This window comes from Castor canadensis, chromosome 6 (assembly GCF_047511655.1).
Source record: "Castor canadensis chromosome 6, mCasCan1.hap1v2, whole genome shotgun sequence".
Classification (NCBI taxonomy): domain Eukaryota; kingdom Metazoa; phylum Chordata; class Mammalia; order Rodentia; family Castoridae; genus Castor; species Castor canadensis.
This window is the reverse complement of record NC_133391.1, coordinates 34,224,570-34,248,845: the sequence shown is the minus strand read 5'-3', so window position 1 is coordinate 34,248,845 and position 24,276 is coordinate 34,224,570. Positions and strand designations below refer to the sequence as shown.

Sequence of the window (24,276 nt, the reverse complement as noted above, 5' to 3'; positions counted from 1 at the left end):
TGGGGTGCTAGTGGGAGAGGAGCTGAATGAGGGAGATGAAGGGGAGGGAATATGGAGGATGGACTTCACATATGCTATGAACTAGAGCAAAAAAATCTCTTGCGATTGCTGTAAGTGGGGTGGGGAGGGGTCGAGGGAGAGATGGTGGGTGGTCTAATCTATGTACAATACAAGCCCATCTGGAATTGTCACAATGCAGCCCCTCTACAATGAACAGATCCTAATTTTGAAAAGAGTAATGGATGCTGGCCAGGCACGGTGGCACAGGCTTATGATCCCAGCTACGTCGGAGGCATAGGTAGGAGGATGACTATCTGAAGCCGGCCCAGGCAAAAAGTTTGTGAGACCCTATCTCAATACTGAAGCCAGGTATAATGATGCATGCCTATCATCCCAGTATCTGGGAGGTGTAGATAAGAGGAACTTGGTTGAAACAGCTCTGGGCAAAAATATGAGACCTTATCTGAAAAATAACTAAAGCAAAAATGGGCTGGGAGTATGTCTCAAGTGGTAAGGCCCTGAGTTCAAATTCCAACACCATTTAAAAAAAAAAAGCTCACAAAGCCTACTGTAAACACATACTGCATCCAAACTGCAGGGAGAGACGAAGAAAGTAGTTTGTTTCAAAGTACTCGATATTTTCAGTGTCTAACTTTGCATCCCCCTGACAGAAGCTCACTTTACACATCTATTTCTCAGTGGTCACGCACTGTGACTCTTTTTCATTTATAGGAAAAAGGAAGGAATGTCAGGACCCCTGGCCCACTGCTGAAACGCACAAGTACACACTGTGTGCAAATATTTATACAAGCGGCAAGACCTTAGCATATAAATCATTTTGTTTTACAATGTCCTATTGCCAGTGAGCGCCCCCAAATATTAAGACTGGTGTATGGATCCAGCCTGACACAACTGCAGCCATCTTTCTTGAAAATGGTCGTGATCGCCCCTGAGAAACTGAGGCTGGTTTTTCCTGGGGAGTTTCCCAGCAAACCGTGAGGACCCTGGCACCAGGGCTGTGCCTTATTCTTCTAGATTATCATAAGATAAGCCTGGTCCGTCTCAGCCAGGATGAAATCACTTTTGTTCTGAGTCATACATACGCCCCTCTTTCTGACCCAAATTGAGGGGATCCAATGGTCTTGCTGGTTCCCAGCACCATGCTTCCATTCATAAAGCCAACCAATAACTCAGGAAGCAGAGACAGCAGGGTGGAGGTTCAAGGCTAGCCTGGGAAAAAAGATAGCAAGACCCAATCTCAAAAATAAGGCTGTGTGATGCTGGTGGCTCTCTCCTGTAATCCCAGCTACTTGGGAGGCTGAGATTGGGATGGTTGAGGTTGGAGAGCAACCCAGGCAAATAGTTCTAGAGACCCAATCTCCAAAATAACCAGAGCAAAATGGACTGGAGGTACAGCTCAAACTGTAGAGCACCTGCTTTGCAAGTGTGAAGCCCTGAGTTCAAGACACCAGTCTTACCTCCCACTCCACCCCCCAAAAAAGCAAGGCAGTGTAGTGACTCGTGACTATAATTCTATCTCCTCAGGAGGTGGGAGTAGGAGGATTTGGGTCCATGGCTGGCCTGAGTAAAAGTTCAAGACCCTATCTGAAAAGCAAGCTGAAAGTAAAAGGAACATGGGCCGTGGCTCCAGTGGTAGAGCAGCTTGAGGCCCTGAGTTCAATCTCTAGTACCACCCAAAAAAACTTTGTAAGGACCCCAATAAATTGCATTGTGTGATCCATACTGGGTGTGTCTGCCTTTCTGTGGTCTCACAGGATCTCATACACCAGGACCAGGTTGTGGGTTGTTCTGAAAAACTGGTCTGAGACTTTTATACTTACCAGTTGGTAGACGTGTTTGAAATACGTCATACTTGCAGAGAACATGTGACTCAACAAAAATGACAAGATTTTACACCTGGGACAAGAGTACAGAATCATTTCTTATTTGGAGATGAAACTTATCCCAAACCTTTGACTGGCCTTTCCTTCCCCGCCAACACTCCATGACAGCTTCTATTTCTGCCAGGTAAAAGGCCACCAGCTAGACTGGGACTGTGGCTCAGGTGGTTAAGTGCTTTAGCCAGGCCAGGTCCTGAGTTCAATCCCCAGTATTGCGCCCTGCCCCTCCGTCACTCTTTGGTCCTGCTAGCCTCAAACCATGATCCTTCTAATCTCCACCTCCCAAATTGCTGAGATTATAGGGGTGAGCCACCACGCCAGGCCTCTCCCCACCCCCAGGTGCTGTGGCATGAACCCAGAGCCTCAATCAGGCTAGACTTGTCTAACACTGAGCTACAACCCCAGCCTAAATGCTCTGATACGTACATTTGTAGTTGAAGATAAATGGTAAAAAAAAAAAAGAATTAATAATAATAATAAATAAATTATCCTTATAGTTTAAATTTCTTCTTAGTTAAATAGCAAACGCCCTACAAGCTCAGGGAGGCTGCCAAAGGCAGAAGTGGCTACAAGTTGTACAGCAGACCCTGGCTGCCAGCCTAATCGATCTCTCATCCTAAGGAAATGTTCCCTTTTCCACCTCATTTTGCATTTATCTATCTTTTTTTTTCCTTCCCCACCCCTCCAAGGCTGGGGATCAAACCCGGGTCTCCTCACATGCTAGGCAAGCATTCTACCACTGAGCCACACCCCCGTACACATTCTCTATCACGGCAGAATTCCCACTTCAGCCCATCCTCTATTACAGCCCAGGTCCACCGTGATCAATCACGCGTGATTTTCCTCTTGTACATTTTCATATAGTAAAAACAAGTGTTAGGGGATTAAAAAAAAAAAGAAAACCCTCACAAAGGAATGTCATTTCAAACAGTAAAGAAGACTTCTGGCACCAAGGGGAGACCGGAAGCGCAGCAGAGGGAAGTTGACAAGAACCCAACCACTCTCAGCAGAAAGCCAGGACCGGCTGTAGCGCCCAGCCTGCGCTTGGGAGCGGCTCCTTTAAGAGGCGGGGCTAAGGGGCGGGGCTTGGCGGCCGCCCGCTTTCCCAGCCTGCCCCGCGCCTGCGCGACGGCGGTTCGGCCACGTCCCTGGCCACGTCGCGCCCGCTCTCGCCATCTTCGCCGCTTCCTCTCAGGGGTCGCCGCCTCCGCCGCCTCCTGAGCCGCTGAGCCTCGGGGCCGCCGCGCGTTTGCTACCTGTCGCCGCCGCCATGAACATCTTCCGGTTGACCGGACTCTTGTCCCATTTGGCGGCCATCGTCATCCTGCTGCTGAAGATCTGGAAGACGCGCTCCTGTGCCGGTGAGCGGCCGGGCGAGGCCCAAGAGGCTGGGGCGCGCGGGGCCGGGGCTCCCGAGGGGGCGGGGCGGGGGGGACCCCGGCCGTCCCTGGAAGGGGGCTGGGATCGCGGTGGCCATCACGGCCGTCGGTGGGCGATGGGCCCGGTGTGAGGGGACTCTGCGGCCCCTCGCGGTGGCCCTGCTGGTGTCGCAGCGCAGCCCCGCTGGACTCGGTTTGCTCCTGAATTTGAGCCGTGGGCCCAGGGGGCGCTGGCCGCGCTGTGCGGTGCCCTGTTCTGTCTGAAAACTTTGGAATGGGGGTCCGGTGGGCGTGTCCCTCATCCGGGGGATTCTCCGGGCGGAACCCAGGTTGGAGACCCTCGGATCAATGGGACTGGAGAGGGGAGGAAGACAGGACCGTGACCTGACGTGGCAGCGGGGAGATGGGGGCCTGGGAGGGCCGGGGATAGAGGTCATCTTGCTGCCCACCCTGCCCCTGCAAGGACGGGGCTGTAGGATAGTGCTGGTTTGTAGGGGGTTCGGGTCAGGTCACCCAAGCCCTAGAATCCCGGATCGCACCCGCCATCCGCAGGGCTGGGGGGGCTTGGGTCTTTGAGTTTGTTGACGCAGTTCGTGCTGCTTTGAGAGGCAAATGATTTCTTAAACTTCGAGGGCCTTCATCTATCTAATAACGGGTTCTGCTAAATCTGCGGCTCTGGGTACCCTTGAGGTCCCATGTGGTCCCACGCGGTTCCTGGCTCCACGTCACCAGTGAGTTGGCCTGGTCCCTCCCCACAGGACATGCTCATTTCATGCAAGTCTTGCTGGGAGCCAGTGCAACAAACCTCTCCCAGATAATGGAGTTGTATATTTCATTAAGGAAGGCACATTTTAAATAGTTTCGTCAAATGCAAAGCCTTCCTTAAACTTATAACTTTGAAGAACTCCAGAACTTAATTTTTTCAGGCAGCGAAGGATGGGAATCCTAAAGGACCTGGGTGGCAGATTCCATTTATCTGGTTGATTTATAAAAATCTTCACTTCTAAAGTAACACTGTGTCTTTGATTCTGCTGTCTGCAGGCCTCACCTGTCTCCCAGGAACATAGCTGAGATCCAGGAAGTAAGGAAAACCAAAAAAAGAACTTTGAGCACTCAACATAGATGTTACAAAGTCCATGTACTATGTACTGAAGCCAGTGTGTGTTACATGGAGGTGACGTACACTGAAAGGCTCAGTTGCATGATTTCCAGTGACAGCCAAGCAATTGTGATAGCTAACTTTAAGCACTTTCTGTGTATTGAGTAGTCAACTAAGTGCTTTCCATGACTTACTCGAGACATCCTTAAAACAACGTAGGGGTAGTTGCCATTGTCCCTGTTCTGAGAGAGAGGAATCTCAGAAGGTAATCGTAGTGACAGAGCCAGGGTAGAAACACAATCAGTAATTCACAGTTAAGGATTTTGACTAAATCTGTCTGCTTTGGCCTAAGGAGTTAGTTTAAATGTTTGATGCTAGTGGATTAGGTCTTTTTGTTCTTGTACTAAGATGTTACTTTCAATCTTTAGTTTTACTTCAAAATCTTTGTATGAGTGTGGGTCCTAGAATCTCCTTTTCTGGCAGGTAGTTAATTTGTATCCACACTAAAATGTTGGGGAGAATTCCTAATTCTTAAGAGGATGGTGAGTTGCAAGGAGAGGGTCTGCTGTTTTGTTTTTTACATATTCATTGTTTTCATTTGGGAGGTTGAGAGCATTAAGGAAAATGGAAAGTACTTCAGCTACAATGCCAACAAAGGGCCGGGCATTGGTGGCTTACACCTGTAATGCCAGCTACTCAGGAGGCAGAGATCAGTAGGATTGTGGTTAAAAGCCAGCCCCAGGCAAGTAATTCTGGAGACCCTATCTTGAAAAAAAAAACCCATCACAAAAAAGGGCTGGGGGGGATGGCTCCAGTGGTAGAATGCCTGCCTAGCAAGAGTGAGGTCCTGAGTTCAAACCCTAATGCCACAAAGGAAGATAGTGTGTGTTCCCAAGTATTTCTGGCCGGTGGATTTCCTTCTGGTGTGACTTTTCGAAACCAGCCTCTTAAAAAATGAAATCTCCAAGATCTTTGTCAGAAATCACCAAGATCATTGCTTCAGAATTAAGTGCTGGGCTTCACTAACTGTGTTGTTTTTCCATCCTAAATTATAAAAGTTGTTGAAAGAATAAGAACTTGATAGAATTTCTCATATAACAGGAATAGGAGACAATATAGAACCAGCTTGTGTTTCTCACCTCAAAAATACTGGGATGGGGCTTATTTTAGGATTTTGGCACTTTTGAACAGGCCTGCAGCCTCCAAACCACAGGCCCTTTTTCCTAAGGGTGAGGGACAGGGTGGGCTTGGGAGGAAGCTGGGATTCAGTTTCCTGCAATCTCATTCCAGAACAGCTCCTATTAAGGATCTGTTTTTAAAAAAGTGGGACAGTGAGTTGATCTTGTTTGAATCTGCATTCTTTTATGACTGCATCTGCCATTGTCATTACAGAGGGCTCCCCAAAATGAAGGGTGAGTGTCATATTTCTGAACTATCATGGCAGTCTGATCCTCGGTATGCTCAAATCATCGCTCTCTTTCTGTCCTGAACGCTGCCTAGATAACCTGGGAGAACAAGCATGGCGTTTAGATGAAGGGGCTTCTATCTCTGTTTCCCTGTAGGCGGTTAAGTGCTCTATCTACAGAGTTTGAGTGACAGGGGAGTCCCGAGAGCCATGACCCCCAGCCCTCCTCCCCTGCCTGGTCTCTCTCCTTCCCTCCTAGATGTTGTTATGCAGGCTACAAACTTGTCAACCTCCCAAACAGTGTCTCTGCATATCACATATTTGGGTTTATATTTTTAAGTAAGTGGAAAATACCTCCTTTTATTGCTGACACTGAGTACTTCGGGAAGCTTTTGCATCATATTCCCAACTCCCTCTTGGTGCTGTTATTGAGTGCTAGTCTCTGGAGTGATCATTGCTCTGAAGCATTTATTAACCACCTGCTGTGTGCAAGGCACCCAGGCAATTCACAGCAACCGCTGGCAACAATCAAAGTTTTTGCTCTGGAAGCTGCAGTAGACTGCTTGCTTAGCAGGCTGGAGGTTCAATCCCCAGCGTTGAAGGGGGGAAAAAAAGGCACCAGCAGTTCAGATGAGATGGTAAGACACACGTATGAAAAGATAAAAACGTGGATATGTGGATGTCAAACCAGATGGGCAATAAATAGTATGGGTGTGAAGCAACAAAAAAGATGCCAGAGATGCCTCTGGCTTCCCAACAAGGAGTGTAAAGAACTCCGCAGAAAAGAATAAAAGTTTGCCGATGGACACAGGTGACCTGAATGTGTATTCGTACCATGGTCCTGGGTAGGACCGGGCAGACTGAGGAAGAGACAAGGTGACACATGCCTCTAAGTTAACTTGTTATTTCAAAATATAATCAAAGACAAGAAACCAAGAGAAATAATCTGTAGTATAGGTGACAGTAGGTTAAGAACCATCAAAATTGACCAAGTTGGCAGTTCACAGAAAATAAGACCAATTGGCATGCAGAAATCCCCGGCCTCACTAGTTCTGAACTTGGGTGTGCAAATGGCAGCACACACCATTATCTACCCACTAGGTGGAGAAAGTGGAAGTGTTACGCTGAGGAAAAGGGCGTTCCCTGCAGGTGTTAATGGCCTGGTCGCTGCCTCCCTAGGACAGGTTTGGCCGTGCTAGGTGACAGTGTTCATGTTTATTGTACCAGTAGTTTTAAGGAATCTGGGCTATAGAAATTGTCATATGTGAACAAATGACATAAAAGTATAAAATGTTCATTGTACCTAAGTAAGTGCAAAACACCATCTATAGGTACAAAGATGTTTGTGCAAGATTTATAACAAAAATTGTAAACAACGCAAAGAACTGAGCTAGAGTGAGACATACTCATAGCAGGGAATGATGAATCTGAGACATAGCTTCAAAAAGCACGCTTAAAGCCGCCATGAGCCATGCTTTGAGGGGTAAATGTATACAGTACCTATACACAAACACATAGAGAAGGGGCTTTTGAAAAGCTTGGGAAGTTACACTTGGAAGTGGCAGGGGTGTTGAAAAAGACCTAATCACTTTTGGGATGAGCAGTACTTAGGGGGCGGTACCGCTCTAGCCGTGCCTCCAGCCCTTTTTGCTTTAGCTGTGTTCCAGAAAGGGTCTCCAAGAATCCTACAGGCGTGCACCACCATGCCTGATCCTTTGTTGAGATGAGTCTCACTTTTTGCCCAGGCTAGTCTCAAAGCACAGTCCTTTCAGTCTCTACCTCCCTAGTAGTTGGGATGAGCTACTATGTCCCTGATCTAAAAATGCAACTTTTAACTACATCAGACTTTAAAGTAGCTACACTGAAGTATATAGTAGCTCAGCTTTGTGAGTAAAGACAGGAGAGATGTTAAGTTTAATGAGTGACTTCCATTTGACAAGTGATGCTACTTACTATGGATGTTTGGTGCACTTGGTACTAGGACATCAGTGTCTGAAGTGCTTACAGTGCATATTCTGTGAGTGCTTGTTACCTGAGAGCTTTGGTGTATGTTGTTCTAAAACCAGGTTGTTGGTGTTGGCTCGGGTGTGGCTCAGTGGTAGAGCACTTGCCTAGTATGCATGAGCCCTGGGTTCAATCCTGGCACAGCAAATCAATAAATTAAAATGGAGATAGGGCTAGAGGTAAGGCTCAAGTGGTAGAGCATTTGCCCAACAAGCAGTTACTAGCAAACACTCCACAGCATCCCCCGAGGTGATTCCTGGGCCCCTCACATCCTCAGCTGGGATTCCTGCCTTCCTGTGGAGACTGACATTTCTACAGTGCAAAGGGAAAGGCTGCTAATTGCCAATCAGGATCCAAGCCAGGGAGCACAGTGTAGAATCATGTAAGCATCTGGGGATTCCCAGCATGCTGGTCCCTGCCTGGATTCTGCACCATGGTGCCAGTGCTGTCTGTCCTCCTCTCTACCCTGTGCTCACCCAGGGAGCTCTCCATGCTCTAGCTGGTAGTGAATTGGGACAGAGCACATTAACTGTTCAGGCGAAAGACACAGCTGGACTTGGAAATGCTTTAGAAGTGTATTCCCCAAATACCACACAATGAAAATTTGCCCAGTGACACGTAAAGGTGACTGCCTTTTTCTTTTCTCCATGTGTCCATTCATTCAGCAAGTATCTTGTGGAGCCTGCTGTGTGTCAGGCCCAGGGTCCCACATAAGGAATACAAAACGGAATAAGGCACGACCCCTGCCTATCTCAGCTTTGTGGTGAGTGGAGGTTTGGGGAGAGAGGAGGCAGGAACCCAATCATAGTGTGTCTTTTTAAGTCTGTAAGAAAAACGAGGGCAGCAGCTGGATGAATCAACAGCACAAGGGAGGATGTCCCAGAGGAGGTGACAGGTGAGGTGAATCTCAAAGAGGAGTGATTAGAGCTATATTATTGTCCTTGGTGTTTAGTACAGGAATGCTGAAAATGAGGACAGAAGTACTCTGCCTGGTTTCCAAAGCTGCTTTAGAATAAACCCTTTTTATAATTTTTCTTTCCTTTTTTTTTTTTTTTTGGTAGTACTGGGATTTGAACTCAGGACTACACACTTGCTAAACAGGCAAATGCTACCACTTGAGCTGTACCTCCAACCTCCCCTCCTCCTTTTTTTTTTTTTTTTTTTAAAGAATCAACCCTTTATGGAAAAATTTGCCCATCTGTATCCTGTAAGGTTTTTGGTAGAAGTGGGATTTGAACTCAATGCTTCACACTTGCAAGGCAGGCACTCTACCACTTGAGCCACACGTCCAGTCCATTTTGCTATGGTTTTCTTGGAGAGGGAGTTTCACAAACTATTTGCCTGGACTGGCCTTGAACTGCATTCCTTCCAGTCTTAGACCCCACAGTAACTAAGAGTATAGGTGCTCAGCTTGTATCCTATAAGTTTGAAACATTAGGTGGAACCGTACAGCAAGCAGACTGGAAACTTATCTTTGAAGGCTTCAACAAACATCCAGTGTGAGTTGTCTGCTTCCAGTTTCTTTCCCCATCTCGGGTCTAGTTTTTACCATCAGCTTCATGGCTTCTCCTTTGAACACCGATCTCTCGTGGAAAAAAGTCCTCGTTGCTGAGGAAAAGACTTAACAGCACATGTGCTGCCTGAATCTCTTCCTTTGGCTCTTGAAATTGGTTTCTGTTGATGGGTTTGGAAAGAGTCAACTTTTCTTGGTTTCTCTTTAGATGTTACTGTGAATAAGCTGGAACTGTAATTACTCATACTTAGAAAATAACATTCTTGCATCCAGGTTCTTAGTTTCAGCAAACTATGAAGTGTCATTGAAAAACAATGTGATTTATTTTATGTCCCGGGGTGTTATGAATGTCACTTGGTTGTAGTGACTCTTCTGTTAAATACATGCTTACTAAAATGCATAATGGTGCTGGGCATGGTGGTGCACACCTTGATCTCAGCACCCAGGAGGCTGAGGCAGGAGGATATAAAGTTCAAGACCAGCCTGGGAGAGAGAGAGAGAGAGAGAGAGAGAGAGAGAGAGAGATCCTGCCTCAAAACAAAAACCAAAATGATGTATGATGAATCTAAAAGATGGAGTTTAATTTTTTTTTATTTGTAACTTTGTTGTTGTTGTTTGCTATAGTGGGGTTTGAACTCAGGGCCTCTTGCTTGCTAGACAGGCGCTCTGCCATTTGAGCCACTCCACCAGCCCTTTGTTTTTGTTATTCTTTTGGATAGGGTCTCGTTTTTGCCCAGGGCCAGCCTAGGACACAGCCCTCCTACCTGTGCTTCCTCCATTGCTGGAGTCACAGGTGCATGCCACCACACCCAGCTTGTTGGTTGAGATGGGAGTCTTTCAAACTTTTTTGTCGAGGCTCACCTCAAACTTTGATCCTCCTCATCTCCACCTCCTACCAAGTAGGTGTGCACTGTTGTGTCATTATTCCAGGGGACGAGAGGCTCCTGCTTGGAGACCTAAACCAGTCTCCTCAGCTGATTCCTTGTCCCCTTAATCAGAGTAGCTTCCAACTCCACCCTCCAAAGATTTGTCACCATGGAGAAACTGGGTTTGGGCTCTGGTTTGTTGTGATGGCACTGGGGATTGAACCCACGGCCTCAGCATGCTAGGCAAGCATGCTTCTACTGCGTCATATGCCCCTAGCCATGGAGACCGTATTTTAAAATGGAACGATCCAGAGGTAAAGACAGTTACAATGCTAATAATAGCCCAGCTGTTGAAAGAAATGTACTCCTGCCTGAGGTGACAGAATGAGAAGCGCAGTGCTCCTTGGAGGACACCCGTCCTGGTGTGCTGGTGGTACAATGAAGTCACTTTCCTAGACTCACCTATCACAGGAAGACAAAAGCTGGCAGGGCCTTCAAGAGTAGTGCACACTGGGATGCTAAAGGAAAGAAAAACTGGAAGTACTCTTGGTTACTCACAGTTGTCCTAGACCCGGGCCTCCGACGCCAGCCCTTGCCCCACACACACTTCCCGTGTCGCTCTCCAGGACTTTTCTCATGCTTTCTTTCTGTTTGTTCAGGTATTTCCGGGAAAAGCCAGCTTCTGTTTGCACTGGTATTCACAACTCGCTACCTGGATCTTTTTACTTCATTTATTTCATTGTATAACACGTCTATGAAGGTATGGTATGGTATCTGACAGAGTGCATTTTATCCATAATGCACAGACCTGTGGGACATTGTTCCTTTATGTCATCTGTGTCTTGGTTAAAAATCATATCTAAAGACGCTGGCTTTGTTTTGTTTTGGTTTGTTTGGTTGTTTGTTTGTGGTATTGGGGTTTGACTCAGGGCCTCACGCTCACTAGGCAGGCGCTCTGCCACTTGAGCCACTCCGCCAGGCCTAAATGTGTTGTTCCTGTCTTTAAAACTTTCGCCACCTTGACAGCCTTGTATATGTGACTGCGAATAATTGTTTTGTTCCAAAACAGCATCTGTTTAATTGGAGCCCTGGGCCCTAGAGGCTTTAAAATGTAAGTTCCTCAAGCATGAGGAAGCTTCCAAAGCTCTTGCTAGCCCTGCCTGCTCTGTTGTCAAGCAGTGGGAATTACTGATTGCCCCAAGAAGTCAGAACACAAGCAGGAGTCCAGCTAGGAGAACTTACTGGTCACAGCGTCTCGTGTCACCACCCTGTGAGGCACCGTGTGGAGGCTGCTGCTTGTTTGCTTCTCTCCACTGAGTCCATTTTTCTTAGACTTCTGCTGCACTTAAACAGCACCTGTACCAAAAATTACTTTTTTATACATAGATATTGCTGCTGCTGCTGCTGGTGGTACTGGGATTTGAACTCAGAGGTTTACACTTGCTAGGCAGGCATTCTACACAGCCCTTTTTGGAGATAGTCTGGTTATTTTGCAGATAGATTATTGGTTTTGCCTAGGCTGGCCTGGACCGTAATCTGTCTATTTTATGCTTTCTGCCATAGCTGGGATGAGATGTGTGTGCCACCACACACAGCTTTTTCCATTGAGATGGGGGTCTCAATAACTTTTGCCCAAGTTGGCCTGAACTGTGATCCTCCCAGTCTCAGCCTCCCAAGTAGCTAGGATTGCAGGTGTAAGCCACTGGCACCAGGCTCAGAAGCATTTTTATGAGCAGAGATTAAAGTAGATAAAGCAGTATTTGGATCTGTCGTCTTTACCAAATAGCAAATTTGAGCCAGGCACTGGTGTCCATGCCTGCAATCCTACCTACTTACGAGGCTGACATGGGAGGATCGTGGTTCAAAGGCAGCCCGGCAAACAGTTTGCAAGACCCCATCTCAAACATAACCGGAGCAAAAATGAACTGGAGGCATGCCTTAGCTCTAGAGTGCCTACTTTCTAAGGGTGAAGCTCTGAGTTCAAACTCTGGTCCCACCAAAAAGAAAAAAAATTGCAGTCACCTGTCATGGCTCCATTATTTATTACCAAGTGATAGGAGTCTAATTACTTGTCTTCAAAATGACTAGGTTTCTGCTCGTTGTCTAGCCAATTTAAACTGCAGGCAATAGAGGTGTATGAGCCAAAGCCCCCCACTTCAGGCAGAAATCCTGCTTGCGTGGTGGGAGGTTATTTTTTATTCGGATTTTTGGTTTGTTTTGGCAGTACTAGTGTTTGAACTTGGGGCCTTGTATTTCCTAGGTAAACACTCTACCAACACTTTGTGCTGTGGTCTGTTTTGCAGGTAGGGCCTCACACTTTTTGCCCCCTACCATCCTTCTCCTACCTCTGCCTTCTGCCTAGCTTGGATTATAGACATATACCACTATGCCCAGCTTGTTTTGTGACATGGGATCTTGCTAACTTTTTTGTTGGGGTTGGCCTCAAACCATGATCCTCTGATTTCCCCATTGCCCATGTAGCTGGGATTACAGACATATGCCACCACGCCCACCTGCTTGGTTGTGGTTTCTAAGCATCATGTCCTGAAAGTCGGTGGAGTGAGAGCCAAGCTATATGTACTTGCCTTTAACTGCTGTGTGCTGGCGACAGGAGAGCTCTTCTTTCCCAGCAGCTGCTGAGGCCCGATAGGCTAAAGCTCCATGGGCACAGGCCACCATTCTTGAAGCACTCAGCTAAGTTCTGTTCATTTTAAAAGTGTTTTTATTGTTGTGTTGTATCAATGAAGTAATCAGTAATGGCATTTGGCTTGAATCTTCCCTTCATTCATTCACTCACTTGTTCCCTCATTCATTCATTCATTCAAGAAAACCTTTGGCCCAGCAACCTCTGCACCAGGGCACATGGGTGGATGGAAAGAGAGGTCTGAGTAAAGGTGGTGGAATTAACACATCTCATGAGCCAAATTCTCCATCAACCACTTGATTGGGCAGGGATAAATGGAGAAATGGACAGGGTTAGGCCACACCCATTGGTCATTACTCTGTAGTGGGGACACAGGTGTGCACACAGCCCAAGTAGAGCAAAGGGAGTGAGGAGGGAGATGGGGAGCCATGATGCCAGCTGCAGGGCATGATAGTGGCAGGGGACAGCCTCAGGATCTCCAGATGGGCTTTTCTCCATCATCACAGTGTGAGAGGCCCCTTGGGAGACCTCTGTCCCACAGTGGGCTCTACAGTCCTCTTTGTACAGAGCAGGGGTGATGTGTCCCTGGGCTGAGAGGGTCAGCCTGCTCTTCTTCCTGGCACTTGACTGCAGGTGCAGGTGCTCCCTGGCTGTCCCTCTGACGAGGGCTCTGATTTCTTTCCCCAGATATCTGGCCAATGACATGGAAGAGGACAACCAGGCTCCTAAGCAAGACATATTTTACTTTCTTTACGGAAAGAACTACTTCCAGCACCCTCTGTTCCACAAGTTACGGTACCAGATGATGCGATCCATGGGCTGGAGGATGCGGGTGTCCCGAGAGGAGTGTGAAGAGGTGAGGGTCCGGGCTGCGAAGGACTTGGGGGGAAGGCTCTGGATTGGAGAGCGAAGGAAGGAATGGGTTTGGGAACTAGAAAGAAGTGGAGGCCGGACATGGGGAGAGGTCTCCCTGGGGAGCAGCACTGTTCATGAAGCTGTTTTTCTTTCCAGATCCAGGCCTATAACCTGGACCTCTGGGTGTGGGGGCGAGACCGCACCCACCTGCCTTAGAACTCTGTTCCATCATCGGCTTCAGTAAAGGTGTGTCTGTGTCCTTGTAGTGTGCCCAGGGCGATTTGATGTCTGCTTAGGAAATCCTGAAACCCCCTTGCCTGACCACTCCGTGCCACACCTGGTGCCACACCATAAAGCAGCCCAACCATCCCAGGCTGTAAGACACTCCCGGTCACTGCACAGCCATAGAAATGACAACCAGAGAGAAGTGACCCTGAGAGACGTGCTGGGGGCCAGGGGCCGGCCATATAGCCAGGCCTCAGAGACACCCAAGTGTCGCTAGGGCTCGGATGAGGTAGAAATCCTTTAACCCAAAGCCATTGGGTCCGAATGGCAGCTGTGAGCAAGTGCTGATTTCTGTCAGCCGCGAGTATCCGCTAGCTGTAACCTCCATATGCCCATCATCCGAGCTTTTGCCGTCACTTCTTAATTCAGTCTTGACCTAGGGTCCCATGCGGTACCAACTCTGGGGACTCACTGATAACACAGTGATGTGGGAAGTAAAAATAGGAGGGTCAGGATCTAGGCAGGCATGGGTACAAAACAAGACCCCATAGGAAAATAACTAAAGCAAAATAGGACTGCAGCCATGGCTCAAGTATAGTAGAGCACCTGTCCAGCAAGTCAAGGCCCTGAGTTCAAACCCAAGTGCCATAAGAAAAAAGAAAGAAAGGGAAGGAGGGAAGGAAGGAAGGAAGGAAGAATGGAGAAATGGAGGGAAGGAAGGAAGGAAGAATGGAGGAATGGAGGGAAGGAAGGAAGAAAGAATGGAGGAATGGAGGGAAGGACGGAAGGAGGGAAGGAAGGAAAATGGGAGGAAGGAAGGGGGAGGACAGAGGGAGGGAGGGAGAAAGGAAGGACGGAAGGAAGGAAGGAAGAAGAAAATGTGGGAGGTCTGAATATTATCAATGACAGATGGCCACTAACTAGTTTAGTCCTAATTTGACTTGAAACAAATTTCCTATGGCCAGAATTCTCTTTGAAATTTCTTGTTCTCCTTACCCTACCACTGTTGGACCAAGTTCCCCTCTTCTCCCTTTCCCCTCAAGTTTATGGTCAAGAACGTTGGTCGGAACTGTGCGCAGCTTGCGGTGGCTGCACACAAGCCACACCTTAACAGTGATGGATGTGAGCAGAGCATTGAGCAAAGGTTTGATTTTTGTAGAGCACAGCTAGCCCGGTTCATCCGAGGATGAAACATCGGGAGTTTGGTTTGGGATTCGGGTTCTGGTGTCCTGGTTCATGACATCCTGACGTCAGGAATGCTGTCGCACGGTTAGAGGTTCACATTTTCAGTAAGTGGAGAGGACCACGGTCTGAGTTTAGTCCACAGTCGCATTGTGAGTTCACACCTAGGGAACTGTGTCTGACATCGCTTTTTTCTTCCTTCCTTGAGCAGAATCACCTCATGTTCTGCTCTACAGAAGACTGTTGGGCCTGACCTCAGGGCTTAAGTGATTGTTGGAGTCATGGAAAGAAAAGCCCAAGAGTCATCACAATTCTTGGTGATGCTTCAGAGCTGGGCATGGTTGTGTATACCTGTAATCCAGCTAACTGGGAGATAGAGACAGGACGTCAGGAGTCGGAGGCCAGCTTAGGCAACGCTAAGGAGAACCTAGCTTAAAGCAATAAAATAAAGGGCTGGAGTCATAGCTCAAGGGATAGAGTACCTCCCTGGCAAGCACGAAGCCTGCTTTCAATCCCCAAGACTGGATGAAGGGCTAGAGGTGAATTAGGATCTGTAAGTGGTTCCAAACCCTTGTTGGGACTGACTTAGCCTGTCGATCACCTTCCTCCTGGAGCATTGCCTATGACATCATTTCTCTCTGCCTTCCAGATCGCTGTGCCCAGGGAGATGGGAATGTTCATCAGGAAGTCTAAACCAACACTGAAGCCAGCTGGAGCAAGGAAGAGCGAGGAGTTTCCCAAACCTAGAAGAACCCAGATTCTTCCAGAACAAGCCTAATAAAACTACCCCACTCCTCGGTGTGGGGGCACACCTGGGAGTCCATGAAGGAATGAAGGGAAATCAGGCCTTGCTGGGTCCCTTCTTTCCTGAGGCACCTGTAGTCTCACCAAAATTCACGTTGCGGTCATTTGCTCACGTATATTTGGTTTGCCAGATTTGATGACTTTTTAATATGTAAACTTAGACACGTGGGATCATAATAGAGTTAGTGTAAATATAGTTAATATAAATCATAAGTTATATTGAATTATTTTGAATAAGTTGGTCATAAAATGTTTACTATATTTATTTGCAATGTTTTGAGATGGTTGTAGATTTGAAAACATGCTGTTCTTTATATTTTCATTATTCAGATTATAACTTACACATTCATAAATGTTTTTACTCTTACAATAAGTTCTTTTTATCCATTCTACTTATATATTATAGCTATGTAAGAATACTCAAATTGTTGGGAATATACATTTTTATTTGATGTTTTAGCCTTTGTTGTTGAACTGTGAACATCGACTTGCACTGACAGGTTGGTTTGCCATTTTATAAAGGGTATGTGTTTTGTAAGAGCGCCCATGTTTTGTGTGTTCAAAGAGGACAGGGCCACTCTTCCCTTGGGGAAATACAATAAAGATGAAATGTCCTTTAATCTTCATGAAGCGTGTGTGGTTTTTTCCTTTGTCAAATATTACTGTTGTGTGCATCAGTTACGCATGTTTGACCAAGGTCTTAGCTCTGAAAAAGAATCCTGGATGATTTTTCATGTGTGAAAAATAGAAGACGCCGCAGATCCTAAGCTGGAATTGGATGCCAGACACGAGGGGAAGCTGTTGAAGTGGACATCAGGAAGAGTAGAAAGAATGCAGAAACTTCCATGGGTGCCTGGAAAAGAATCCCAACTCAGATATAAAGGAACGGTGGACCCCAGAGAGGCCTCCCTGGAAATGGTCCCGGGAGAGGGATGACACAGCGAAAGGTGCACTTGCTCTTTGAGTCATCCTGGGGCACTTTTATCACCACCTCTGGTCCGGTCTTATAAAAGCCAAGGAGAATGGAGAGAGGAGATGAAATAGAAAGAGCTGGAAATAAAGGAGGGTGTAGAATGGAGCCGTTTGTGAGCAAATAAGTTGCAGGAAGAGGTAAGGCTGTTCCAGAGATGAGCACAGAGAGGTTGAGTGACTGCAGAAAAACATGGTGGGAAATGGGGGTGTGGCACAACACAGGAGCAGGTGGGGAAGAAGCAGCTGGACGCCATGTGTCAGCCAGAAGCAAATAAAACCCAAGAGGCAGACAACAGGGTGACAATATTCTGAGGCAAGAGAGCCATCGATGAGATGCGAATGGGCTTCTAGACAAAGGGGGGCACAGCGTAAAGGGTGGAGGGCTGAACCAGATGAGCTTAGACGAGGCTGCATGTTTTCTCCTACATGGAAGACAGATCCAAAGATAGACACACACACAGAACAAGCGTGATCGCACACACGCTCAGATGTAGAACACATTTGTAAACGTGGAGCTGCTCTAGGGCCTCGGGGGAGGAGGGAGAGGAGGAGAGAAGGCTGGAGCGTCAGTAATGTCGTAAAACATATGCCTGTGAAGGAAGAGGACACAGGGTGTGCACTGAACGCTGCCGAAAATGGGGGTGGGAGGTAAAGGGGTAAGGGGAAGAAATGGGAGGGGTTGAACAAACCAAAGTAAAGTTTACCCACAGTGGGGTTTGAACATGAACTTAAATATTCACAATGAAAGACAGGACTGTAAAATGTGTACAGCGTGTGGGGTGCTAGTGGGAGAGGAGCTGAATGAGGGAGATGAAGGGGAGGGAATATGAAGGATGGACTTCACATATGCTATGAACTAGAGCAAAAAAATCTCTTGCGATTGCTGTAAGTGGGGTGGGGAGGGGTCGAGGGAGAGATGGTGGGTGGTCTAATCTATGTGCAATACAAGCCCATCTGGAATTGTCACAATGCAGCCCCTCTACAATGAACAGATCCTAATTTTGAAAAGAGTAATGGATGCTGGCCAGGCACGGTGGCACAGGCTTATGATCCCAGCTACGTCGGAGGCATAGGTAGGAGGATGACTATCTGAAGCCGGCCCAGGCAAAAAGTTTGTGAGACCCTATCTCAATACTGAAGCCAGGTATAATGATGCATGCCTATCATCCCAGTATCTGGGAGGTGTAGATAAGAGGAACTTGGTTGAAACAGCTCTGGGCAAAAATATGAGACCTTATCTGAAAAATAACTAAAGCAAAAATGGGCTGGGAGTATGTCTCAAGTGGTAAGGCCCTGAGTTCAAATTCCAACACCATTAAAAATAAAAAGCTCACAAAGCCTACTGTAAACACATACTGCATCCAAACTGCAGGGAGAGACGAAGAAAGTAGTTTGTTTCAAAGTACTCGATATTTTCAGTGTCTAACTTTGCATCACCCTGATAGAAGCTCACTTTACACATCTATTTCTCAGTGGTCACGCACTGTGACTCTTTTTCATTTATAGGAAAAAGGAAGGAATGTCAGGACCCCTGGCCCACTGCTGAAACGCACAAGTACACACTGTGTGCAAATATTTATACAAGCGGCAAGACCTTAGCATATAAATCATTTTGTTTTACAATGTCCTATTGCCAGTGAGCGCCCCCAAATATTAAGACTGGTGTATGGATCCAGCCTGACACAACTGCAGCCATCTTTCTTGAAACGGCCGTGATCACCCCTGAGAAACTGAGGCTGGTTTTTCCTGGGGAGTTTCCCAGCAAACCGTGAGGACCCTGGCACCAGGGCTGTGCCTTATTCTTCCAGATTATCATAAGATAAGCCTGGTCCGTTTCAGCCATGATGAAATCACTTTTGTTCTGACTCATAAATACACCCTTTTCTGACCCAAATTGAGGGGATCCAATGGTCTTGCTGGTTCCCAGCACCATGCTTCCACAGAAAGTTCCCAATAACTCGAGAGGCAGAGACAGCAGGGTGGAGGTTCAAGGCCAACCTAGGACTTTATCTCAAACACACCCTGGGTGTGATGACCCTCCCATCTACTCAGGAGGTGGAGGCAGGAAGATCTGGGTCCAAGGCATACAAGTTCAAGTCCGTGAGTTCAATCCCCAGTACCACTCCCCCAAAAAAGTCCCCCAGTGAATTTCACTGTGTGATCCATCCTGGGTCTGCCTGCCTCTTCCTTTGGTCTCACAGTACCTTGGGACAGGCTCTTGCACACTAGGACCAGGTTGTGGGTTGTTCTGAAAAATTGGTCTCAGATTTTTACACTTACCTATTGGTAGACTTGTTTGAAACGCACAATACTTGCAGAGAACACATGACTTAGTTGTCAAAAACCATCCAAGGGTCCCAAAAATAGGAATAAGATTTTACACCTGTGTGAAGAACATAGAGTCGATGCGGACTTGGCTGTGGTGGTACAGTTTGTGAGACCCTATCTCAACACAGAAGCCAGGTGTGCTGATGCATATCTATGCTTCCAGTACCTGGGAGTGTGGATAAGAGGATCTCGGTTGAAACAGCACTGGGCAAACATTTGAGATCCTATCTGAAAAATATCTAAAATATCTGAAAAATAAGTAAAGCAAAAAAGGGTTGGGAGTGTCTCAAGTGGTGAGCAGGTGGCCCTGAGTTCAAACCTCAACACTGTTCAAAGCCTTCTGTTTACACATACTGCATCCAAAAAGGGATGCCTAGCAAGTGCAATACCCCGAGTGCAAACCCCAGCACTGCCAAAATGTCTTTCCACTTCACACTCTCGAGGCTATCTGCTTCCAGTCTACTGAAAGTATATTTTTTTTCCTAATAAATTTTACTATTACTGTCACTTAAAAATAGTATGGAGTCATTTCTTATTTGCTCAAGAAATTTATCCCGAACCTTTGAATGGCCTTTCCTTATGCTGAGTATGGGTTGATATTTCTGAAAAATCTTTGTAACGGACACTAACAAGTCTAACCCAGGAGGATAATTTCTGAGTCATAAAGGAGGTCGTGGTGTGCGACATGGTTTAATTCTGTCAGTTCCTCCTAAGGAGTGGTGAAAACTCCATCCTGGGAAGTGATCAGGCTCAGAGTTTCTGCTTCCGCCAAGTAAAAAGGCCAAGTAAAAAGCCACGCGCTGGACCAGGGGTGTGGCTCAAGTGACTGAGTGCTTCCAGAAGGTGAGGCTGTGCATTCAATCCCCGGTACTGCCATTTCCCCCAACCCCCCAGTGAAAACCACAGGCCATCCTCAATCTCTCTCTCTCCCACTCTCTCTCTCTTCTGTTTTGCTATATAGCCCAGACTGGCCTTGAACTTGCAATCTTCCTGCCCTTGAATCCTGAGTTCTGGGATTACAGGTGTGCACCTCATCCCCGCCCCCAACCTTTTGTTTTTTCTTTTTAAAAGGATCCTAGTCATTGAATCAGGGTCCACTCCGACTTAGAACGACCTCATCTTAAATAATTCCATCTGCAAGACCCTATTTCCAAAGGTCACAGTTGCAAGTCCCAACGCATTTGTCAGGGGCAGGCTACACACGTCTCTCTGCCTTCCCTGGGAGTGAAATCACGTGCACAGCCAGGGGACCAAACACTGCTCCTCCACTGTGGCTTCTTCTGCTACCCAGAGTTTCTGGATCTCCAGCCAAGAGGAAATAGGAATTGATGTGCATTTCTGCCTAAAATCATAGGAAGGCAAGTGGGGGAGGTCCCATGCAGATCCACGGCCGTGGAGAGCCCACCCTCCATGCACCTGAAAATGTCCAAATCAGGTCTAGGAGAGCACTGGATGACCAGGCTGTCCAGCAGGATGGATGGAAAAGGGGGGTGGGGAATGGGGTGGGAACTGCTTTTTCCTGCACTCCCTTTGCTGTGTTACCTGGGATTTTTTTTCTGCCCTCTCTGGGCCTATTTTCTGTCGTGTGAATCAAGTGTGTAGACACTTCACTTGTGAGTATTCACCAGTGAGTCTTTTGCCTGGCCCCATGCCCGTACTCAGTAGGCGCTCACTAGCTACTTGCTGAGTGGAGGATGGGGTGGGTGCCAACCAAGCTGCTCAGTGGGACACATCTGTCAGGCCATTTTCAAAGGGTGAAAGGACCCAGGTCAGCTGTCCTGAGCAGGAGCTGGAGATGGTGTTGAGGTGGGGATGAGAGACTGGAGGAGGAGGGTGAGAGACTGCAGGGGGAGGGGGAGAGACGGGAGGGGGAGGGGTGAGAGACTGGAGGGGGAGGATGAGAGACTGGAGGGGGGAATGAGAGACTGGAGGGGGAGGGGGAGAGACTGCAGGGGGAGGATGAGAGACTGGAGGGGGAGGGGGAGAGACTGCAGGGGGAGGATGAGAGACTGGAGGGGGAGGGGGAGAGACTGGAGCGGGAGGGGGAGAGACTGGAATAGGGGAGAGACTGGAGGGGGAGCGCGGGCTGTCCTGGACATGGAGCCCCGGGAAGCTACAGCCCACACTGTGCAAACGCAGTGATTCTGTCCCTGCCTCTGACAGGGCATTTGTGTGTCAACAGGTTCCAGAGGTTTGAGCACTAAGGTGGGAGTGAGAACAAAGCCCCCTCCAGGCCCGGGATCAGCAGGGGTAGGCTTTGCAAAAAAGCCTTCCTTGGGCTGATGTGAGCAGGGACACTGAGGACCCCATCCGTCACCTTCCCGTCCCTGATACAGGACAGAGGGCCACAGTGCCTCTGACAATGTCAAGGTCCCAGACAAGATGCCTGAGCCCAACCCCCAATACAGAAGGAGCCTCGGTTTGTTTCTTAATGAACTACATCCCCCCCTTATCTCCAGGCCACCCAAACTCTGGCTGTACAAGGAGTGGCTGCCCAGGGTGAGGACGCCAGCCTTGTCCCAAGCAGCACCTAGGCAGGCAGGGAAGGGTTGCTTCCCTCAGTCATTTCCCGAAGACATCCTGGGAGCCCTGGCACCTGGTCCTGACCCTGCTGACACCTGTGCCTTGCTCAACACCTCCTTCCCACTGTCCCAGCCAGTCCCCATGGGTGGCCCAGGGCACTGAGCTCAGGGTCTGCAGATTGTGACCCCTGCTGCAGGGTCTGCTCCACCTGGGTGTCTGCACTGCCAACCTGGCCAAGAGGAAGAACAGTCACCTTCTGACACCTCAGTGAATTTGAGGGGCAGAAGAGGAGGCCAGGGCTGGTCGCCAGTGGGGAGAGGTGGGCAGCCTCACCTAGCATTGATGTTTTCTGCAGGACATAGCATCCCTACTTCATCTGAGCCACAGGAACTTGGAGACTGGGCCAGGGATGACCGAAGACAAGGGGAAGGACACCAAGCATTCAAATTCTGGCCACACAGGGACAGTGATGGTGGTGGGGTCACTCAGGTATGACCATTCACCTGCCCAACCCTCCGCACCTAGGCTTCCAGAAAGACCCACTGGGCCAGCACTACTCCAGAGCAGGACGCTGTGGGAGTTAGCGATCAGCTGGCTTGGTCTTTGCACCATACCTGGATAAAAAGCCTGAGTAGGTGAGGAGACGCTCTTCCAGGGCTGACAGTCAGGCCCTTTGGAGCCCCAGGTCTAGGGCTGACCCGGGAGATTCAGAGGCCCCCAGCTGAAGCCACGGGAGCTAGGCGTCATTGCTCCATCCCTAGAGCCTTGGCTCCAGGCCTTCACTGGAGGCCTAGAGCCCCGGGCTTTAACCACTAGCATTCCTGCGCTTGGCAGCTTCTGTAACCCTTGGCTTCCAGCAGCTGTGACGGCTCCTGAGCCCTCCTGGTGATGGACACTCAGCTCTTGCAGCCCCCAGTCTCATAGCTCTCAGTTTAGCGCAGCAGGACCCTCAGCCTTCAGACAGCAGCTGGTTTTGCAGCTCTCCGCCTCATGGTCGTGACATCCTTGACCCTTGAAAGCAGCCAGTGCTGCAGCCATCTGGCCATGAGTGTGGGCTCCTTGGGCACGTGACAGTGACTAAGGTCACAGCTCTTGTGCCTAGGACGTCATGACAGTGCACCCGACAGCAGATGTCATAGCTTCTGGCAGAACATGACAGCCAGTGTTACTACACTTGGGCCTCCCGTGTCAGAAGCGATGGCCTTTTGATGGCAGTTACCATTTCAGGTCTCAGACAGAGGGAGTCATAGCCCATGGCTTTCAGGGCCCAAGGAGTGCTCCAGCTCTCGGGCCTAGGTGCCCGGCCGCTCAGCACTTGATGGGTCTCGGCCCAGGGAGTCAGAATCCACAGCTTTCAGGAGGTGCCGGCGTAAAAGGTGTTGGGCCTAGGCTGTGTAGACCCTCTGTCCTCACAGCAGATCAAGCTACAGCTCTCACGCCTTAGGATGTCAGGCAGGTCAGCTTGTGACGCCACATCAACTTACACCCCCCGGGGCTGGGGTGGTGGGACCCTCAGCCCTGGAGAGTGGCTAAGGTTCGTGCCGTCAGGCCTAGGATTTCAGAACCTCTGACCTTGACACAGTACTTGTTGCTCCTCTCAGGCTTTAGGGTGTCAGGACACTCAGCCCTTGACGCCATGGGGTGTCACACCCCTGGGCCTAGGTTGAGGGAACAGCAGCACTTGACACTGGCTGCTCTTACAGCCCAGGGTTTCAAGATCTTCAGCCTTTGACAGTGGCTAGTGTTACCGCTCTCTGGACTAGGACTAGGGTGTAGGACACAGGCCCTTGACACTGGCTACTGTTAGCCCTTGGGCCTAGGGTGTCAGCCCCCTCCAGCCCTAGTGCTAACTGGTGCTCAGGAATCGGGTTTAGAGTGTCTCGAATCTTAGAGGCTAACAGAGACTAGTATGATGGTTGCTGCTCTAGGGTGTTGGAAACATCGGTTTAGACAGCACCTAGTGTGATAGCTCTTTTGGCTTAGGGTGTCCAGCCATCAGCTCCTGCCAGTGTATGTTGTTCCAGCTCTCAGCTCTATGGTGCCTATAACCCGGGCCTTGAGAGTGACAGCTCTCAGGTCTGCGACACCGTCACCCTGAGCCTTTAGAGAGAAGCTGGTGCTTCTCTCTGGCCTTGGCTTTCTTTGTCCTGACTTTGCCATCTTTAGTTGAGAGAAGTCTGGCTTGGTAAAGACTAGATTCTTTCAGTTCAATATTAATCTGTGAAGGGAAAAATAAGAAAAAAAGAAGGAAAAGGATTTAAATCTTTTCCATACATAAACGTAATACTATCCATGCAGAAAATTTCCCCCCTTTCACATATTCTAGTGTAAGGAGAGTGGCATCTAAACCATGGAGAAACATTCAAAATCTTGCTCCATTATTATTTTAGTCTGACCTTTGGTACTCACTAATTGTTTAGAAAAACCAGAGTATTATTATTCACTTATTTGACAATACATTTCTTTAGAGATCAACAGAAAAATAAGCAGGTGTTTTGACAACTTGAGTTGATCAAGTTCTCACAAGGTCTTATGAGCCTGTTTTCTTTTTCTTATTTATAAATTGAGGCCATTGT

General features: G+C 48.3%; 1 long non-coding RNA gene across 1 annotated transcript; it reads left to right on the top strand.

The window, feature by feature from the left end:
- Positions 1-2,736: 2,736 nt before the first annotated feature.
- Positions 2,737-16,503, top strand: LOC141424056 (uncharacterized). The gene is made up of 2 exons (XR_012448877.1): positions 2,737-13,912; positions 15,723-16,503. It is a non-coding gene; the product is annotated as an uncharacterized lncRNA (long non-coding RNA).
- Positions 16,504-24,276: the final 7,773 nt, after the last annotated feature.